At 46.1% G+C, this 22,032-nt stretch overlaps 2 pseudogenes; both read left to right on the forward strand.

Annotated features, from left to right (window-relative positions):
• The first annotated feature begins 653 nt into the window (after nt 1-653).
• LOC135548954 (U2 spliceosomal RNA) lies at nt 654-781 on the forward strand (annotated as a pseudogene).
• Nucleotides 782-6,413: 5,632 nt separating this feature from the next.
• LOC135548872 (tripartite motif-containing protein 16-like) lies at nt 6,414-20,085 on the forward strand (annotated as a pseudogene).
• The last annotated feature ends 1,947 nt before the right edge of the window (nt 20,086-22,032 follow it).

Raw genomic sequence — 22,032 nt, forward strand, 5'->3', positions numbered from 1 at the left:
CTAATACACTTGAAACAAACCAAACCCGAAAACTGCAGACACACAGTGGGGCAAAAAAGTATTTAGTCAGCGACCAATTGTGCAAGTTCTCCCACTTATTTTCCACCATAATTTGCAAATAAATTCATTAAAAAATCCTACAATGTGATTTTCTGGATTTTTTTTCTCATTTTGTCTGTCATAGTTGAAGTGTACCTATGATGAAAATTACAGGCCTCTCATCTTTTTAAGTGGGAGAACTTCCACAATTGGTGGCTGACTAAATACTTTTTTTGCCCCAGTGTATATTGACTATGACAGCTGATATGAATGGTGAGTTGATCATCACATCAACGTTTATTCGTCACGTGCACAGGATACAGGGTGGAAACGGTCCAGTGAAATGTTCACTTGCATCATATATACATTACAACACGCCCGGTCTCGGAAGCTAAGCAAGGTCAGGCCTGGTTAGTCCTTGGACGGGAGACTGCCTGGGAATACCAGGTGCTGTCAGCATTTCTGTCCCTCATGGTACTGTACTCTTGAACTATTTAAAATCAGGAAACAACCTATTGCAGTTTCTCAATCATCTACAAGCATTTTTTTTGGAACAAGGTTGTTGAGTTTTTAGAACAGAGTCCATAAGACACAGAGCTGTTGCAAAACAGTAAATGTATTTTCAAAATGTAGACCATATATTAGATTGTTTTTTGGAATAGGGAGATGGAATAGGGGCTTGCTCCGTCCACTCCACGCATCGACCTGGTATTGCAGTACCTCCAGGAACGGTGCACCCCCTGCCGTTATTATTATATTACAAATTAGCTCCATAATATCGACAGAAACATGGCAAACGTTGTTTATAATCAATCCTCAAGGTGTTTTTCAAATATCTATTCGATAATATATCCACCGGGACAATTTGTTTTTTCAGTAGGACGGAGTGGAGTAATGGCTACCTCTGTATTTTACCTGAGAGTCACTCTGGCAGCATCAGGTCACAATGCCTGAGACACCTTGGGGAATACGGAGAAAGAGTAACCTGGTTGATAGCCCATTCACTGCTCAATAGGGACGCATTGGAACACAGCACTTTCAAAACATGAGGCACTTCCGGATTGGATTTCTCTCAGGCTTTCGCCTGCAACATCAGTTCTGTTATACTCACAGACAATATTTTTACAGTTTTGGAAACTTTAGAGTGTTTTCTATCCTCAGCTGTCAATTATATGCATATTCTAGCATCTTGTCCTGACAAAATATCCCGTTTACTACGGGAACGTTATTTTTCCAAAAATGAAAATACTGCCCCCTCGTCAATGTCAATGATGACTAGATAGTGTTGGTCAAGTCAGTCACCTATTCTATTGAGTATGACAGCTGATATGAATGGTGAGTTGATCATCACATCAGGGTGGAAACGGTACGGTGAAATGATTACTTGCAAGCTCTCCTAAACAAAAATATCCACAAATAACTAAGTAATAAAGTTGTTAAAAAAATAAAATGGTTGATTGGAAATATGTACACAATAGCAATATACAGTATGAACTCTGAAATGTGTGTAAGTTATGTACTGGTATCTTTACCTGTATGAGTGGCAGTCCATGTTATCTAATGTACAGTGGGGAGAACAAGTATTTGATACACTGCCGATTTTGCAGGCTTTCCTACTTACAAAGCATGTAGAGGTCTGTCATTTTTATCATAAGTACACTTCAACTGTGAAAGACGGAATCTAAAGCAAAAATCCAGAAAATCACATTGTATGATTTTTAAGTAATTCATTTACATTTTATTGCATGACATAAGTATTTGATCACCTACCAACCAGTAAGAATTCCGGCTCTCACAGACCTGTTAGTTTTCCTTTAAGAAGCACTCCTGTTCTCCACTCATTACCTGTTTGAACTCGTTACCTGTATAAAAGACACCTGTCCACACACTCAATCAAACAGACTCTAACCTCTCCACAATGGCCAAGACCAGAGAGCTGTGTAAGGACATCAGGGTTAAATTGTAGACCTGCACAAGGCTGGGATGGGCTACAGGACAATAGTCAAGCAGCTTGGTGAGAAGGATACAACTGTTGGCGCAATTATTAGAAAAATGGAAGAAGTTCAAGGTGACGGTCAATCACCCTCAGTCTGGGGCTCCATGCAAGATCTCACCTCGTGGGGCATCAATGATCATGAGGAAGGTGAGGGATCAGCCCAGAACTACACGGCAGGACCTGGTCAATGACCTGAAGAGAGCTGGGACCACAGTCTCAAAGAAAACCATTAGTAACACACTATGCAGTCATGGATTAATATCCTGCAGTGCACGCAAGGTCCCCCTGCTCAAGCCAGCACATGTCCAGGCCCGTCTGAAGTTTGCCAATGACCATCTGGATGATCCAGAGCAGGAATGGGAGAAGGTCATGTGGTCTGAGACAAAAATAGATATTTTTGGTCTAAACCCCACTCGCCGTGTTTGGATGAAGAAGGATGAGTACAACCCCAAGAACATCATCCCAACCGTGAAGCATGGAGGTGGAAACATCATTCTTTGGGGATGCTTTTCTGCAAAGGGGACAGGACGACTGCACCGTATTGAGGGGAGGATGGATTGGGCCATGTATCGCGAGATCTTGGCCAACAACCTCCTTCCCTCAGTAAGAGCATTGAAGATGGGTCGTGGCAGTCTCCAGACCTGAACCCAATAGAACATCTTTGGAGGGAGCTGAAAGTCCGTATTGCCCAGCGACAGCCCCGAAACCTGAAGGATCTGGAGAAGGTCTGTATGGAGGAGTGGGCAAAAACCCCTGCTGCAGTGTGTGCAAACCTGGTCAAGAACTACAGGAAACGTATGATCTCTGTAATTGAAAACAATGGCTTCTGTACCAAATATTAAGTTCTGCTTTTCTGATGTATCAAATACTTATGTCATGCAATAAAATGCAAATGAATTACTTAAAAATCATACAATGTGATTTTCTGGATTTTTGTTGTAGATTCCGTTTCTCATAGTTGAAGTGTACTTATGATAAAAATTAGACATCTACATGTTTTTGTTTTTTTTACACTGGAAGCTGTCAATCTCTATTTAAATATTTCTGTAAAGCCAATATTGAAAGATATTTCAATTTGCGTGATGTTTTGTTGTCTCTACCTTCTTGTCCTTTGTGCTGTTGTCATTTGCCCAATGTTGGCACCCTGTTTTGTGCTGCTGCCATGTTGTGCTGCTACCATGTTGTGTTGCCATGTTGTGTTGTCATGTTGTGCTGCTGCCATGTTGTGCTGCTACCATGTTGTGTTGTCATGTGTTTCTGCCATGTTGTGTTGGCATGTTGTGCTGCTGCCATGTTGTGTTGCCATGTTGTGCTGCTACCATGTTGTGTTGCCATGTTGTGCTGCCATGTTGTGTTGCTACCATGTTGTGTTGCCATGTTGTGCTGCTGCCATGTTGTGTTGTCATGTGTTTCTGCCATGTTGTGTTGGCATGTTGTGCTGCTACCATGTTGTGCTGCTGCCATGTTGTGCTGCTACCATGTTGTGCTGCTGCCATGTTGTGCTGCCATGTTGTGCTGCTACCATGTTGTGTTGCTACCATGTTGTGCTGCTGCCATGTTGTGTTGTCATGTGTTTCTGCCATGTTGTGTTGTCATGTTGTGCTTCTACCATGTTGTGTTGCTACCATGTTGTGTTGCCATGTTGTGCTGCTACCATGCTGTGCTGCTACCATGTTGTGTTGCCATGTTGTGCTGCTACCATGCTGTGCTGCTACCATGCTGTGTTGTCATGTGTTTCTGTCCTGCTATGTTATCTTAGGTCTCTCTTTATGAAGTGTTGTCTCTTGTCATGATGTGTGTTTTGTCCTATATTTATCCCCATCCTCGCAGGAGGCCTTTTAACCTTCTGGTAGGACGTCATTGTAAATAAGAACTTGCTCTTAACTGACTTGCCAAGTTAAATAAAAGTTAAAGAGAGAGGAATTGGAAGAGGTCCATTCCAGGGACTCATCAACTGTTTATCGTGTAGAAAGAGTTACTCCTTTGCTTACGGCCATACTAGCCTGAAACCGGCCGACCTCGGCTGCTAAGCAGGGTTGGGCTTGTTTAGTACTTGGCCGGCTGACTGCCTGGGAATGCCAGGTTCTGTACATTTCAGCATGGGGTGTCTTCTTTCCTTGTTTTATATTTAGAACATTGACATTGTAATGAAACAGGCAGGGAGCAGGTCTCGAACCCTCGACCTTCTAGCCCGAAGTCCAGCGCGCTATCGACTGTGACGCAAAGGCTCGGGCGGCGGAGTCGATATCCTCGCTTATAAACCCAGGGTCGTTACAATGTTCGGTCAGTTACAATTTGTAAGAGGTGGTGTGGTTGAAACCCTCTGCCATTATAACGCTTTATTAATGCTCTCTGACTTAACGTGCCAGTATGGGTGAGTGGGACCTATGAGTTAGTCTGGCTAACACAAAGTCCTGTTGTTGTTGTTGTTGTTGAGAGAACCAACCAATGTGTCGGCTTCATTTCTGAGCAAATGCTGCCTTTTTTTACAAAAGGCCTCCTGTCCAGACCAGTGTGTCACAGCTCTCAGCACTAAAATAACATGTCTTCAAACATGGAAGGCGGTCGGGAGGAGGCAAGATCAGGTGGGTCCATTCTAGCCAATAAGAGGGCAACAAGAGGCACAACTCTGCATTTAAACTGTTTTAGAAAAAAAAAAGTGTCCGTGATGTCACGTGTCTTACTCTTATATATCAGTACACTCAGAAAAACCTAAGCACGAGTAGGACTGGGGAGGAGATTAACGTTTGGTTTAATCTCCCCCGAGAACCACACAAACAACAGCTGATTCAAATAGTCAAAGCTTGATGATGAAGTGATTATTTGAAGTCAGCTGTGTAGCGCTATAGGGCAAAAAAACTAAATGTTCACCCCTTGGGATCCCCAGGACCCAGTTTGGAGAAAGGCCGCTATTGGACACACTTCAAAACACGGCCTGCTATAGGACAGACACTTCAAAACACAGCCTGCTATAGGACAGACACTTCAAAACACAGCCTGCTATTGGACAGACACTTCAAAACACAGCCTGCTATAGGACAGACACTTCAAAACACAGCCTGCTATTGGACAGACACTTCAACACACAGCCTGCTATAGGACACACTTCAAAACACAGCCTGCTATAGGACAGACACTTCAACACACGGCCTGCTATAGGACAGACACTTCAAAACACAGCCTGCTATAGGACACACTTCAAAACACAGCCTGCTATAGGACAGACACTTCAACACACAGCCTGCTATTGGACAGACACTTCAAAACACAGCCTGCTATAGGACAGACACTTCAGAACACAGCCTGCTATTGGACAGACACTTCAAAACACAGCCTGCTATTGGACAGACACTTCAACACACAGCCTGCTATAGGACAGACACTTCAAAACACATCCTGCTATAGGACAGACACTTCAAAACACAGCCTGCTATAGGACAGACACTTCAAAACACAGCCTGCTATAGGACAGGCACTTCAACACACAGCCTGCTATTGGACAGACACTTCAAAACACAGCCTGCTATAGGACAGACACTTCAAAACACAGCCTGCTATTGGACACACTTCAACACACAGCCTGCTATAGGACAGGCACTTCAAAACGTGGCCTGCTATTGGACAGACACTTCAAAACGTGGCCTGCTATTGGACAGGCACTTCAAAACGTGGCCTGCTATAGGACAGGCACTTCAAAACGTGGCCTGCTATTGGACAGGCACTTCAAAACGTGGCCTGCTATAGGACAGACACTTCAAAACGTGGCCTGCTATTGGACAGACACTTCAAAACGTGGCCTGCTATTGGACAGGCACTTCAAAACGTGGCCTGCTATTGGACAGACACTTCAAAACGTGGCCTGCTATTGGACAGGCACTTCAAAACGCGACCTCTCTGTTTCTAAACGTACTACTGCACGTCGGAGCTCCAAAAGCCCAGGCCACTTTGGAGAATTTAAACTATGAATGAAACACAGAACCCATATTGGAATTGTTTAGTAAACCATATTAAGAAATAATTGAAAGGTTAGAGTAGACCTATGTTCAGAGATTAACTTCCACAATCTATGTTTACAAGCCATTCAAAAATGTATTTCATGTGACGTTAAAATGGTGAGAGGCCAGTATGCTTTTAACCCCTTGGGTACCTTACAATCACAGCAATCCTGAAACTGCCGGGTTGGGCAACAGGTACGCATTCTTTTTCCTCGTGTGTATGTTTTCTTCAAATGATGACACTAGTGCAGACCTCTGCGAAGTTTGATCTGTCGACCAAACGAGCTACATGTATTTGGGTCAGAGAAGACATTGTTTTCCTGTACCTTTAAGAGTGGGGCGCAGTGTGCAGGACTACACTGGGTACGTAATTCAAACACTTGGCTCCTCCTAATTTTACGGTTTCGTTTCCTGGAGGTCGAGCCTGTCGTGTTGTTGACAAAAAAACGTAACAAATATCGTTTTTTACTGGGCAAAATGGGTCAGTCGTTGCCGACCCCGGACTGCGAGCCCTCGGTGTGTCCTTTGTGCCACGGTATATGTCGGAATCCGACCGCGCTGAGATGCAAACATATTTTCTGCTACTGCTGTATACAGGAGTTATGGAGTGGTTCGCCCACCGGTCCATACTACTGCCCCGAGTGCAAGGAGGAGTACAAGACATTACCGGTGGGGTTCAAGAGAGACACTACCGCAAGTCCGTGGCGACATGAAGCGCCTGCACATACACGCACCACCGCAGCCACAGGTAACTTCCCGAATTCCCCAGACACTTCTGCCCATGCGCAATTAGGCTGGGGACAACGATACAGGGGTTTATTCATTACGCCAATTCTGTTGCAAAACGTTTCGTCTGTTACAAAACGTTTTGCAACAAAAACTGTTTATTTCAAACGGAAAACCTTTTGCAACGAAAACGAGAATTTAATATTGGACCAATTCTGATAGGTCCCTCCACGCTTCATTCCGTTTGAAGCGTGTAGCCTCGTGGTTAGAGCATTGGACTATTTACCGAAAGTTCAAATCCCCGAGCTGACAAGGTACAACAATCTGTCGTTCTTCCCTGAACCGGCAGTTAACCCACCGTTCTGAGGCCGTCATTGAAAATAAGAATTTGTTCTTAACTGACTTGCCTAGTAAAATAAAGGTTAAATAAAAATAAAAAATTGCTCTGTTTTGTTCATAAACGGTTTCCCGTTCCAAGACGTAATAAATACACCCCAGGTTGGCTGACGAGTCATGGGAACGAACATTTCCAAAGTTAGGCCCCTGCTGGGAAAGATGTACCTGTGTAATGGTACTTGGCCTACAGTTTAAAACAACAACACATCGTTTTAATATGGTGATGATGACTTGGCTATGATAGAAACATTAACAACAATAGTACGCTATATTGACTGACGCACACGAGTGACGACACAGGTCAAAGTCTACTGAAGTCCATTGACTTGCCTTAAAATCAATCGACCTTATTCTATCTTAAAATAATAATATATTTATGATATTTCCCATCATTTTGTAACTCTGCATCATTGGGAAGGGCTTGTAAAGCAAGCAGTTCGCTTAGTGTTACACCTGTTGTATTCTGTGCTGTGACAAATGCAATTTGATTTGATTTAGCTCGGTTTGTGTCCTTTTGATGTAACCTGACTAGGCCTAATCACTACTCATTTATTTGTGTTTATGTATGTTGTGTTGGGTATAGAAGGCAGAGCCAATGAAGAGGATTTCATTGAGATAAATTCGGCAGGCTGGACCCTTGGGGAGAGAGCCTCCATCTCTCAATCCAAGCGTCTGTTAGGGAAGAGACCAGCCAGTTCTCCTGTCCCAGGAGGCCATCTTCACGACAACAAGAGACAAGCCACTGGCAGCTCCTCTTCCTCCCACTCCAGGGGACAGTCTGGTGACCGTAAGAGACCCGCCACTTCCTCTTCCTCCTCTTCAGCCAATCAGAACACGTCGTCTGACGTCGAGTTGTCCAGTGAGGAGGAGGTGCCAGCAGCACCATTCTCCTTAGCAACCAAACCGTCTAGTACTGCGTCCGTCGCCGTCAGAGGTCCGGACCTGACACGTGATAGGTCTTGGTCCCCTAGGAGAGACCCACCCATTGAGCTGGACGAACCCCCTGCTGCAACACAACCTCTTACAAGGGAACACCTGAATGACCCTAGAAAATCACCTAAAGCAGCAGCAGGTCACATGACCAACACATCGCCAAGTAGAATCACCACCGTTGAGCTAGACCCACCTCCACCCCCTGCAAGAGATCTGTACACACCCGCCAAGAATCCTGCTGAAACGACCATAACAACCCATTTACGTTTAGTCACCCCTACGAAGGAGAAGCCTGTTGAAGCTGAGCGGGAGCCTCTTCCAGAGATCTCCAACAGATCTGGTCCAATCGGCACCTCCACCTCTCCTACCCGTGCTGCCACCAACCTGTCCCCTGGACGTACCAACCTGTCCCCTGGACGTACCAACCTGTCCCCCAGCCTGGCTCGTCAAACCTCTCGGGAGACCTTCCTACCCTGCCACTATTGCCCCGGCCAGGGCTCTCTCCCTGCGGTGAAGACCTGCCTGGTGTGTGGAGCCTCCATGTGCTCCGACCACCTCCGGCCTCACCTGGAGTCCCCTGTCTTCCAGAGCCACACCCTGGTACCCCCTGTGGAGGACACCTCACCCTGGAGGTAAGGTTTCACTCTTATTTGGGGAGAATCTCAATTGAATTTCCTTTTCTGAGCTGCACAAAGTGAAATTCCTAACAACTTTGTGTTTCAACATTTCATTTAAAGTTGACGATTGTTTTATTTAATTTATTATGTGACAAATCATTAACCAACTGGCAGCAGCATGCTGAAGTATAACTTGCGTTGTCATCAGGTGCCCGGAACACCAGGAGATGAACCGGATCTATTGCCGTCAGTGTAGTGTGTGTGTCTGTACTGTGTGTACCGTGATCGGGTCGCACCGGGACCACGCTTGCGTCAGCATCAGAGAGGCCGAGAGGGAGCTGAGGGTGAGAAACAGAGGAGTATTTACCAAACACACATACCCCCCCCCCAAAAAAATACCTGATCACATCCCAGTTGTATGAGCCGTAGAATTAATGTTGTCTAAGTATCGTTAGTGGTGAATAACCAGATCACACGTGTTACAGTATAAATATTAAATACTAAAGCATGTTTTCTATTGATGGCAGTATGACGTCACTGTGTTTTTTCTCTTGCAGGGGAACCTGAAACAGGAGATGAAGAAGATGCAGGGAACGGAACAGTCTTTAATCAGCAGAGTGACTGAGATGACAGAGAAGAAACAGAGATTCCAGGTAAGAAAGACAGGACCTCAGGTATTCTCTTTTTTTTAGGTCTGACCTGACGCAAAAGCCTGATAATGTATCCCTCTAAATCAAATGTTACAGTTCACCTTACAGTGAAATGCTGAATACAACAGGTGTTTGTTTTTTGTTTTTTTTCACCTTTATTTAACCAGGTAGACTAGTTGAGAACAAGTTCTCATTTACAACTGCGACCTGGCCAAGATAAAGCATAGCAGTGTGAACAGACAACAACACAGAGTTACACATGGAGTGAACAATTAACAAGTCAATAACACAGTAGAATGAAAAAGTCTATATACACTGTGTGCAAAAGGCATGAGGAAGTAGGTGATATAATTACAATATAGTGTGGTAGAACTTACAGTGAAATGCTGAATACAACAGGTGTAGTAGACCTTACAGTGAAATGCTGAATACAACAGGTGTAGTAGACCTTACAGTGAAATGCTGAATACAACAGGTGTAGTAGACCTCACAGTGAAATGCTGAATACAACAGGTGTAGTAGACCTTACAGTGAAATGCTGAATACAACAGATGTAGTAGACCTTACATAGAAATGCTGAATGCAACAGGTGTAGTAGACCTTACAGTGAAATGCTGAATACAACAGGTGTAGTAGACCTTACAGTGAAATGCTGAATACAACAGGTGTAGTAGACCTTACAGTGAAATGCTGAAAACAACAGGTGTAGTAGACCTTACAGTGAAATGCTGAATACAACAGGTGTAGTAGACCTTACAGTGAAATGTTTACAAGTCCTTAACCAACAATGCAGTTTTAAGAAAGACAATAATATATATATATAATATAACAATAACAAATAATTAAAGCGCAGCAGTACATGACAACAGCAGGGTTATATACAGGGTATTACGGTACAGAGTCAATGTGGAGGCTATATACAGGGGGTACTGGTACAGAATCAATGTGGAGGCTATATACAGGGTATTACGGTACAGAGTCAATGTGGAGGCTATATACAGGGTATTACGGTACAGAGTCAATGTGGAGGCTATATACAGGGGGTACCGGTACAGAGTCAATGTGGAGGCTATATACAGGGGGTACCGGTACAGAGTCAATGTGGAGGCTATATACAGGGGTACCGGTACAGAGTCAATGTGGAGGCTATATACAGGGGGTACCGGTACAGAGTCAATGTGGAGGCTATATACAGGGGGTACCGGTACAGAGTCAATGTGGAGGCTATATACAGGGGGTACCGGTACAGAGTCAACGTGGAGGCTACATACAGGGGGTACCGGTACAGAGTCAACGTGGAGGCTACATACAGGGGGTACCGGTACAGAGTCAATGTGGAGGCTATATACAGGGGGTACCGGTACAGAGTCAATGTGGAGGCTATATACAGGGGGTACCGGTACAGAGTCAACGTTCAGTGGCACCAGTGTCGAGGTAATTGAGGTAATATTTACATGTAGGTTGAGTTTGAAAGTGACTATGCATAGATAATAAACAGAGTAGCAGCAGCAGTGGGGGGGGGGGGTCCATGTCCAGGGTCCATGATGCTCCATGACCAGGGTCCATGATGCTCCATGACCAGGGTCCATGATGCTCCATGATCAGGGTCCATGATGATCCATGACCAGGGTCCATGATGCTCCATGACCAGGGTCCATGATGCTCCATGACCAGGGTCCATGACGCTCCATGACCAGGGTCCATGATGCTCCATGACCAGGGTCCATGACGCTCCATGACCAGGGTCCATGATGCTCCATGACCAGGGTCCATGATGCTCCATGACCAGGGTCCATGATGCTCCATGACCAGGGTCCATGACGCTCCATGACCAGGGTCCATGATGCTCCACATTAGACACACTACTACACTGGATGTACCTGTACGTTAGGCGTTTGGATACAACTATGTCTACATACTGTCACTATGTCAACCCTGACTCCTCCTCTCCCCAGGTGTTGCTAGGTGACGCACGTGCGGGTGTGCAGCAGCAGTACGAGACCATGCGTGAGGCCCTGCAGCAGGAGGAGGACACGGCCCTGCTGTGTGTGACTCAGGTAAATAAGGAAGAGAACCCAGGCTCAACTCTAGCCTAGAAAACAAACAATGAAACCGGGCAAATGCATGTATTCTAGATGGACAATGGTGGCTTAAGGCTGAAAACAAGAGAAACAATAATTGCGACTGCATTAAAAGCGTGAGGGGGGGGTTGTGAATCATGTGCGTCGGTGCAGGGCTGGAACAAAAACATGGGCCGTACTTTAAGTAGTAACACCTGCTGTCGCGCAGCCTGGCTCAACATAAGTAGGCTTTGATTGAAGCTTAGCGTTACATTCAAATCTCCCGACCGTCACATCACAGCCAATATGACACCAATGTCCGTGACAACTGGAAATCGTCCTAATTGGAGGTACACAACACACTCCCTGCCTCTCGTCGTGAGGTGGACGTGACCGTCCGGATGTTACCTCGAACCGCATACTGGATTTTTAACAAGGCCGTTAGCATTAGGCAAAAAAGACAATGTCTTGCCCTGACCTCAATATCTAGGTGTCCATGAAGTGACCATCGACTTGCCACCTTTCGTACTGAATAAGTTTGTAGGGGGCAACAGTTTGATTAACTGTATAATTTATCGATCTCACGTGCTCATTTCTGTCCATGAAGAACCGAAGATGTGCTACCTATTTGTAGCATTTCTGACATTGCTAACATGTTTATTTTTTATCCAAAGCTCAGCTTTAACACTGGGTCTCAACTCAGTTGCTTGGCAACAACACAGTTAATACTAAATGACAAAAGCCTGCTCGTCGAACATCTCATTCCACAATCATGGGCATTAATATGGAGTTGGCCCTCCCCCCCTTTGCTGCTATAACAGCCTCCACTCTTCTGGGAAGGCTTTCCACTAGATGTTGGAACATTGCTGCTATAACAGCCTCCACTCTTCTGGGAAGGCTTTCCACTAGATGTTGGAACATTGCTGCTATAACAGCCTCCACTATTCTGGGAAGGCTTTCCACTAGATGTTGGAACATTGCTGCTATAACAGCCTCCACTCTTCTGGGAAGGCTTTCCACTAGATGTTGGAACATTGCTGCTATAACAGCCTCCACTCTTCTGGGAAGGCTTTCCACTAGATGTTGGAACGTTGCTGCTATAACAGCCTCCACTCTTCCTGGAAGGCTTTCCACTAGATGTTGGAACATTGCTGCTATAACAGCCTCCACTCTTCTGGGAAGGCTTTCCACTAGATGTTGGAACATTGCTGCTATAACAGCCTCCACTCTTCTGGGAAGGCTTTCCACTAGATGTTGGAACGTTGCTGCTATAACAGCCTCCACTCTTCCTGGAAGGCTTTCCACTAGATGTTGGAACATTGCTGCTATAACAGCCTCCACTCTTCTGGGAAGGCTTTCCACTTGATGTTGGAACATTGCTGCTATAACAGCCTCCACTCTTCTGGGAAGGCTTTCCACTTGATGTTGGAACATTGCTGCTATAACAGCCTCCACTCTTCTGGGAAGGCTTTCCACTAGATGTTGGAACATTGCTGCTATAACAGCCTCCACTCTTCTGGGAAGGCTTTCCACTAGATGTTGGAACATTGCTGCGGGGACTTGCTTCCATTCAGCCACAAGAGCATTAGTGAGGTCGGGCTCTGATGTTGGGAGATTAGGCCTGACTCACAGCTGGCGTTCCAATTCATCCCAAAGTTGTTCAATGGGGTTGAGGTCAGAGCTTTGTGCAAGCCAGTCAAGTTCTTCCACTCCGAACTCGACAAACCAAACTAGCAAAGACCTGGTATTGCAGTACCTCCAGGAACGGTGCACCCCCTGCCGTTGTAAAGGAAAAGTAGACCAAGTTAACCGGGTGGTTCTTTTATTTTACTTTCACTTTAATCCGAATGCTGATTTAACGGTGCCAAACGAAACAACTCTGCCAGGTGTTGGATATTTGTCATCAACTCTGCTATCCAAGGCCATTCCAGTGGCACGGCTCTGGCTTTTCATGTGGAAATCTTGTATAACGCACAAATTTAACAGAACATCTACTTCCTGTGGAAAAACCATGACAATTAAAACATAAATATCAAAAATTAAGTGAGAAGTAAGCATTGGTCTGAAGAAAGGAAATTCCCATGAGCACCACGATGCCTATTCCACCCATGTTCTACCAAGGTTTTACAGCACCACAATGCCTACTCCACCCATGCTCTACCAAGGTTTTACAGCACCACAATGCCTACTCCACCCATGCTCTACCAAGGTTTTACAGCACCACGATGCCTATTCCACCCATGTTCTACCAAGGTTTTACAGCACCACAATGCCTACTCCACCCATGTTCTACCAAGGTTTTACAGCACCACAATGCCTACTCCACCCATGCTCCACCAAGGTTTTACAGCACCACAATGCCTACTCCACCAAGGTTTTACAGCACCACAATGCCTACTCCACCCATGCTCTACCAAGGTTTTACAGCACCACAATGCCTACTCCACCCATGCTCTACCAAGGTTTTACAGCACCACAATGCCTACTCCACCCATGCTCCACCAAGGTTTTACAGCACCACAATGCCTACTCCACCAAGGTTTTACAGCACCACAATGCCTACTCCACCAAGGTTTTACAGCACCACAATGCCTACTCCACCCATGTTCTACCAAGGTTTTACAGCACCACAATGCCTACTCCACCCATGCTCTACCAAGGTTTTACAGCACCACAATGCCTACTCCACCCATGCTCTTCTAACGTTTTCCAGCACAGCTTTGACCAGCTCCAGTAGCTATGTTGGTCTTTTGTAATTTAAACAATGTGTATGCCGGTTGCTTAGGATTCAAAACCTTCTCAAACTGTATTGTGGTGCTCATGTGAATTTCCTTTTATTGGCCTCAGACTAATGCCTACTTCTCACTTAAAACGTAGTTAAAAAAAATTTTTAAGTGCATTGAGTGTTTTTATTGTGTGTGTGTGTGTGTACCCAGGAGGAGAGCAGGGCGGTGGGGGGACTGGAGGAACAGCTGACACAGCTACAGGAAACCCTCTCCTCCCTCCAACGGGGTCTTCATACTCTGGAAGGGCTGGCTGACACCCGGGGCGCCGCACGCATACAGGACCAGTCCTTCATCATGGTACTTACTCAATCCCCTTACTTCCTGTAGGAACATAGGGCACGTACTAAAGGGCACTACTATAAGGACAGTGTTTGTGTGCATAGCGCACCTTGCCCTGACCTAAATACACATGGAACAGTGGCTTGTCTCTTGTATTGTAAAGTGGCTGTTCCACTGGATGTCAGAAGGTGAATTCACCAATTTGTAAGTCGCTCTGGATAAGAGCGTCTGCTAAATGACTTAAATGTAATGTAAATGTTGTCGTGACGATGGTCACCGGGAACACACGTTTTCTTATCTTTTTGTTTTGTTCTTGACAGGAGTACAGTAAGATAACCAAAAGGTAAGCAACTATTATATATGACGATAGGCTAATTCTCATATAGTTTCTAAGAAAGAAACAAAGTTTAGAAAAGTTAAGTCCTACCAAGTCAGAACTGAGTCAGTATGTTAAGTAGAAAACCTTGTCTAAGCTCTTTTATATAAGTATGGAATCATTTTATAAAATTACTTAGACCACTATTCCCAAACAGATTTATTACCTTGGTGAAAATATGGATCCTACGTTTCTGTAGATCAGCCCGCATTTCCTGTCGTAGCATTGTGATGCTGTAGCTAGCATTGTGATGCCGTAGCTAGCATTGTGATGCCGTAGCTAGCATTGTGATGCCGTAGCTAGCATTGTGATGCCGTAGCTAGCATTGTGATGCCGTAGCTAGCATTGTGGCGTGTACGGATGCTGTAGCTGGCATTGTGGCATGTACGGATGCTGTAGCTAGCATTGTGGCGTGTACGGATGCTGTAGCTAGCATTGTGGCGTGTACGGATGCTGTAGCTGGCATTGTGGCGTGTACGGATGCTGTAGCTGGCATTGTGGCGTGTACGGATGCTGTAGCTGGCATTGTGGCGTGTACGGATGCTGTAGCTGGCATTGTGGCGTGTACGGATGCTGTAGCTGGCATTGTGGCGTGTACGGATGCTGTAGTTAGCATTGTGACGTGTACGGATGCTGTAGTTAGCATTGTGACGTGTACGGATGCTGTAGCTAGCATTGTGACGTGTACGGATGCTGTAGCTAGCATTGTGACGTGTACGGATGCTGTAGCTAGCATTGTGACGTGTACGGATGCTGTAGCTAGCATTGTGACGTGTACGGATGCTGTAGCTAGCATTGTGACGTGTACGGATGCTGTAGCTAGCATTGTGACGTGTGCGGATGCTGTAGTTAGTTTCCGGTATATTTACAGAATAAAAATAGTTGTATAACGGTTTCTTAGTAATAGTAGTACAGCCAGTATTGAGAGTAAACCTCATATCCCGTCTCCTCTCCCTCCAGTGTGTCTGAGAGCTGTTCTGTGGAGGAGCTGGAGGTCCCACAGGAGGTGGACAGGGCCAGGCTGAGATGCCTACAGCAGTGGACTGAGAGGCGGCTGGTCTCAGTGGTCATCTCCCTGCCTGACCGGGACCCCTTCAGGCTGCTCTGTAAGTGACCCCCCCACCTCCATCTCATACAGTACCAACACCAAGGGTTCCCGAACTTTTGTTTGTCCTGCGGCCCATAAAATATCGACCCCCAACTTGTGATAAAAGTGACAGTGTAATCAACGGCAAATGTTTACTTACAAAAAAAAAAAATGGGCTCTGACCATCTGTTACAAATCAGTCTGACAGATTTACAGTATTTAAATCGGACGGAAGTGACTGAAATGCATGAGAAAAGGTATTGGCAAGTTCAGAAGACCAGATTTTTCTGTGATCTTTAAACCCCTAGTCTGATTTCGTGCCTGGTCTTGTCCACTTGGTCCCTGTAGAAGGAAACTGAAGACACGCGTACGTGTTCGTCAGCGTCTCATCTGTCAGTGAAAGGGGTCATAATATGTTGTAGCTTAAACCGTTCAAAAAGATTGAGCCACGTTTGTAGGAAGAAAACTGAAAGCGTGGCTATCTGAGGTGACTGACGTTCTGTTAAACAAGCACGATTTTAATTTCATAGTTTCTCTCGCGGCCCCGTTTAAAAAAATCAGGCCCTTTCCCTAGTTTGGGAAACGCTACCCTACCCTACACCATACCAGCTCCCTACTCAAAAGGTAGTGGATATTCAACCAAGGGTATTAAAATAGGTTACGGTTAGGATTAACATTAGGGTTTAGGTTAAGGCATTGGGGTTAGTGATCCGCCATCCGAAACCATTCAAAATCTGCCTGTCTATATCAATCACAGCACCCCAGACAAGTTCTGTTAGACACAATGCCAATGACTATGGGTAGTTTTTTGACTGACAAACCTCTTTTGCTCATGCCCCTCGTGTGTGTGTGTGTGTGTGTTCTGTGCAGATGGCTCTATCCCCCGTCTGGACCCGGACACAGCCCACCCCAAGCTGCTCATCTCTGAGGAGAACAGGAAGGTGTCTTACAGTGAGGTCCAGCAGGCCTACCCGGAGCAGGGGGCTCGCTTTAGCTCCTTCCCCAGGTCCTGGCCTCTAAACCCCTGGAGGGGAGGCCGTGTGTACTGGGAGGTGGAGGTGGAGGAAGACGAGGGCAAATGGAAGGTAAGAGGTCAGAGGGTGTACCGTTTAGGGTCAGAGGGTGTGCCGTTTAGGGTCAGAGGGTGTGCCGTTTAGGGTCAGAGGGTGTGCCGTTTAGGGTCAGAGGGTGTGCCGTTTAGGGTCAAAGGGTGTGCCGTTTAGGGTCAGAGGGTGTGCCGTTTAGGGTCAGAGGGTGTGCCGTTTAGGGTCAGAGGGTGTGCCGTTTAGGGTCAGAGGGTGTGCCGTTTAGGGTCAGAGGGTGTGCCGTTTAGGGGCCCGAGGGTGTACCATTTAGGAGGCGGGTGTACCGTTTAGGGTCGGAGGTCAGAGGAGGTTACAGACAAGCAGATTCTTAGCGTCAGCTAAATGGCATATTATTCTAATATGTTACAAGAGGGGATTATAATTTGTCATTTTTAATAATTTTATTAAGGTAAAACATCACATAGCATATAGTTAGTAACACATCACAACACTTTCACATTCCCTATTGCATTAACAAGCATTTCACTACACTCGCATTAACATCTGCTAACCATGTGTATGTGACAAATAAAATTTGATTTGATAACTGAGCCCTGTCAAGAGGACATCCATTGATTTACATGTTCGGAAACCCTTCGTTGGCACTATTTAGCTAAATCAAATGCCCCCCCCTCCTCAAAAATAAAATGTCACTACCTAGTACAGCGTTGTCATAGTCCCTGCGCTTATCTACAGGTGGGAGTCTGCGAGGGTCAGATCGGCCGTAAGGGCCAGAAAAGACACCTGCCGTATCGGCTTCAACCCCTATTCTTGGTGCCTGCTGAGTGAGAAGGGGCAGATAGAAGCCCTGCACGACAAGGTATGTGGATGTGATCGCTGATGTGGATGCTTCCGTTCAGTTACATATATAGAATGTGGATGCTTCCATACAGTTACATATATAGAATGTGGATGCTTCCGTACAGTCATATATAGAATGTGGATGCTTCCGTTCAGTCACATATATAGAATGTGGATGCTTCCGTACAGTCACATATATAGAATGTGGATGCTTCCGTACAGTTACATATATAGAATGTGGATGCTTCCGTACAGTTACATATATAGAATGTGGATGCTTCTGTACAGTTACATATATAGAATGTGGATGCTTCCGTACAGTTACATATATAGAATGTGGATGCTTCCGTTCAGTTACATATATAGAATGTGGATGCTTCCGTTCAGTTACATATATAGAATGTGGATGCTTCCGTACAGTTACATATATAGAATGTGGATGCTTCCGTACAGTCACATATATAGAATGTGGATGCTTCCATACAGTTACATATATAGAATGTGGATGCTTCCATACAGTTACATATATAGAATGTGGATGCTTCCGTACAGTCATATATAGAATGTGGATGCTTCCGTACAGTCATATATAGAATGTGGATGCTTCCGTACAGTTACATATATAGAATGTGGATGCTTCCGTACAGTCACATATATAGAATGTGGATGCTTCCATACAGTTACATATATAGAATGTGGATGCTTCCATACAGTTACATATATAGAATGTGGATGCTTCCGTACAGTTACATATATAGAATGTGGATGCTTCCGTACAGTTACATATATAGAATGTGGATGCTTCCGTACAGTTACATATATAGAATGTGGATGCTTCCGTACAGTTACATATATAGAATGTGGATGCTTCCGTACAGTTACATATATAGAATGTGGATGCTTCCGTACAGTCACATATATAGAATTGAATCAGATCTCTATGAAAGCGTCTATGTACAACACCAAGAGAAATTCCTAGGAACATTTTTGTTGTTGTTGCTGCATTGCAATACATTTCTCTCTCTCTCTCTCTCTCTCTCTCGTTCTGATTCCGAAGGTGGCTGTCCCTGTGGAGGTCGACGGACTGGAAAGGGTTGGGGTGTTTCTGGATTTCGAGGAGGGTAGCCTGTCGTTCTATAAAGTGGCACAAGGGGGCGCTCTGAGCTTGCTCCATTGTTTTAAACAGAGGTTCAGTGAACCATTGTATCCTGCACTAGCCGTGTCTAAAACCCAGCTCAACATCTCTGATCTGTTCCAGGCAGAATCTGTTACGTCAGAGTAGTTACACGAGTACTTCAGATATCTATAAATCTTCTTCTTTTTTTAACGGCAAAATCTGATTCAAACAACAACAGGTGGTCAATCCGCCACTATTTTATTCTGTACACTGCTGATGAGTGGGGCTAGAGAAGGGAATTGTTCCAGACAGGCTCAGTAGAATACACATAGTGGGGAAGTTTTCTACAGATCATAAATACCTTTTGTGTAAGCAATAAAACAATTTTTTTTTAAACTTTTTATAAATGTTAATCAATCAGAGGATCGCGAAGAGAAATTTCAACGCAGAGATAATCTTAAATATTCTTGTGTTTCATTGTTTTCAAATGTAGATGTAATGAGAAGCATAAATACACTGAGTGGACAAAAAAATTAGGAACACCTGCCCTTTCCATGACAGACTGAGAAGGGGAAAGCTATGATCCCTTATTGGTGTCACCTGTTAAATCCACTTTAATCAGTGGAGATGAAGGGGAGGAGAGGGGTCAAGGAAGGGTTTTTAAGTCTTGAGCCATGGATTGTGTATAATTTAGAGGGTGAATGGGCAAGACAAAATAATTAAGTGCTTTTGTACGGGATCTGGTAGTAGGTGCCAGGCGCACCGGTTTGGGTCAAGAACTGCAACGCTGCTGGGTTTTTCAATAATGGTCCTCCACCCAAAGGACATCCAGCCAACCTGACACAACTGCGGGAAGCATTGGAGTCAACATAGACCAGCATCCCTGTGGAACGCCTTCGACACCTTGTAGAGTCCATGCCCTGACGAATTGAGGCTGTTCTGAGTGGAAAAGAGGGGGAGGGGCGCAGCTCAATATTAGGAAGGTGTTCTTAATGTTTTGTATACTCAGTGTAGAGGTCTCTGTTCAGTATAATCTGCATTGCTTGGGGTTTTAAGTTGGGTTTCTGTACAGCACTTTGTGATATCTGCTGATGTAAAAAATGGCTTTATAAATAAATTTGACTTACCCTTCCCTTTCCTGACCAGTTGTCTGGGCTTTTGTTTTGATGTGCCAATTTGTAGTCAAGTTCTCTGGGTTTGATGCTACTAACACCATGAAACTGGTCTGCGAGATTCTTGATATCTTTATCAAGCTCAGACTCTGTGTCATCAGATACAACGTTTTGTTCCTCTGCTCCTCTAAATCATAGAGGGTAGCCTAGTGGTTAGAGTGGAGGGGCGGCAGGTAGCCTAGTGGTTAGAGTGGGGGGGCGGCAGGTAGCCTAGTGGTTAGAGTGGGGGGCAGCAGGTAGCCTAGTGGTTAGAGTGGAGGGAGGGGCGGCAGGAAGCCTAGTGGTTAGAGTGGAGGGGCGGCAGGTAGCCTAGTGGTTAGAGTGGAGAGGCGGCAGGTAGCCTAGTGGTTAGAGTGGAGGGGCGGCAGGTAGACTAGTGGTTAGAGTGGAGGGGCGGCAGGTAGCCTAGTGGTTAGAGTGGAGGGGTGGGACATAGCCTAGTGGTTAGAGTGGAGGGGCGGCAGGTAGCCTAGTGGTTAGAGTGGAGGGAGGGGCGGCAGGTAGCCTAGTGGTTAGAGTGGAGGGGCGGCAGGTAGCCTAGTGGTTAGGGTGGGGGGGCAGGTATTCTTGTGGTTAGAGTGGAGGGACGGTAGGTTGCCTAGTGGTTAGAGCAGGTAGCCTAGTGGTTAGAGTGGAGGGGTGGCAGGTAGCCTAGTGGTTAGAGTGGAGGGGCGGCAGGTAGCCGAGTGGTTAGAGTGGAGGGGCGGCAGGTAGCCTAGTGGTTAGAATCGAGGGGCGGCAGGGTAGCCTAGTGGTTAGAGTGGAGGGGCGGCAGGGAAGCCTAGTGGTTAGAGTGGAGGGGCGGCAGGTAGCCTAGTGGTTTGATTCGAGAGGCGGCAGGGTAGCCTAGTGGTTAGAGTGGAGGGGAGGCAGGGTAGCCTAGTGGTTAGAGTGGGGGGGGCGGCAGGTAGCCTAGTGGTTAGAGTGGAGGGGAGGCAGGGAAGCCGAGTGGTTAGAGTGGAGGGGCGGCAGGTAGCCTAGTGGTTAGAGTGGAGGGGAGGCATGTAGCCTAGTGGTTAGAGTGGAGGGAGGGGCGGCAGGTAGCCTAGTGGTTAGAGTGGAGGGGCGGCAGGTAGCCTAGTGGTTAGGGTGGGGGGGGGGGCAGGTATTCTTGTGGTTAGAGTGGAGGGACGGTAGGTTGCCTAGTGGTTAGAGCAGGTAGCCTAGTGGTTAGAGTGGAGGGGCGGCAGGTAGACTAGTGGTTAGAGTGAATGGGCGGCAGGTAGCCTTGTGGTTAGGGTGGAGGGGCGGCAGGTAGCCTAGTGGTTAGGGTGGAGGGGCGGCAGGTAGCCTAGTGGTTAGGGTGGAGGGGCGGCAGGTAGCCTAGTGGTTAGGGTGGAGGGGCGGCAGGTAGCCTAGTGGTTAGGGTGGAGGGGCGGCAGGTAGCCTTGTGGTTAGGGTGGATGGGCGGCAGGTAGCCTAGTGGTTAGGGTGGAGGGGTGGCAGGGTAGCCTAGTGGTTAGAGTGGAGGGGCGGCAGGTAGCCTAGTGGTTAGGGTGGAGGGGCGGCAGGTAGCCTAGTGGTTAGGGTGGAGGGGTGGCAGGGTAGCCTAGTGGTTAGAGCGTTGGGCTTGGAACTGAAAGGTTGCAAGTTCAAATCCCCGAGCTGACAAGGTACAAATCGTTCTTCTCCTGAACAAGGCAGCTGACTGTCTTGCCTCGTTAAATAAAGGTTTGAAAAAAATTCTCTCTTTCACACAGGTAAGTTTTTCTCAGTGTACCTCTTCATTGACATTTAGTTCTTTGTCCTGCTACTCTACTGGACCTGGTTGCTCTCTTAAGAACCTCAAGGGAGGGTTCTGTGTTCTAGACCCCTGTGTTGCGTTCCCTCTCCATAGAGGCGTGCGTAACACCCTGCTTGTTCTACATTTGTTTACAGAATGATGTCTGCTATGTAACGATACACACGTCACAGTCT

This window comes from Oncorhynchus masou, chromosome 11, assembly GCF_036934945.1.
Source record: "Oncorhynchus masou masou isolate Uvic2021 chromosome 11, UVic_Omas_1.1, whole genome shotgun sequence".
Lineage (NCBI taxonomy): Eukaryota > Metazoa > Chordata > Actinopteri > Salmoniformes > Salmonidae > Oncorhynchus > Oncorhynchus masou.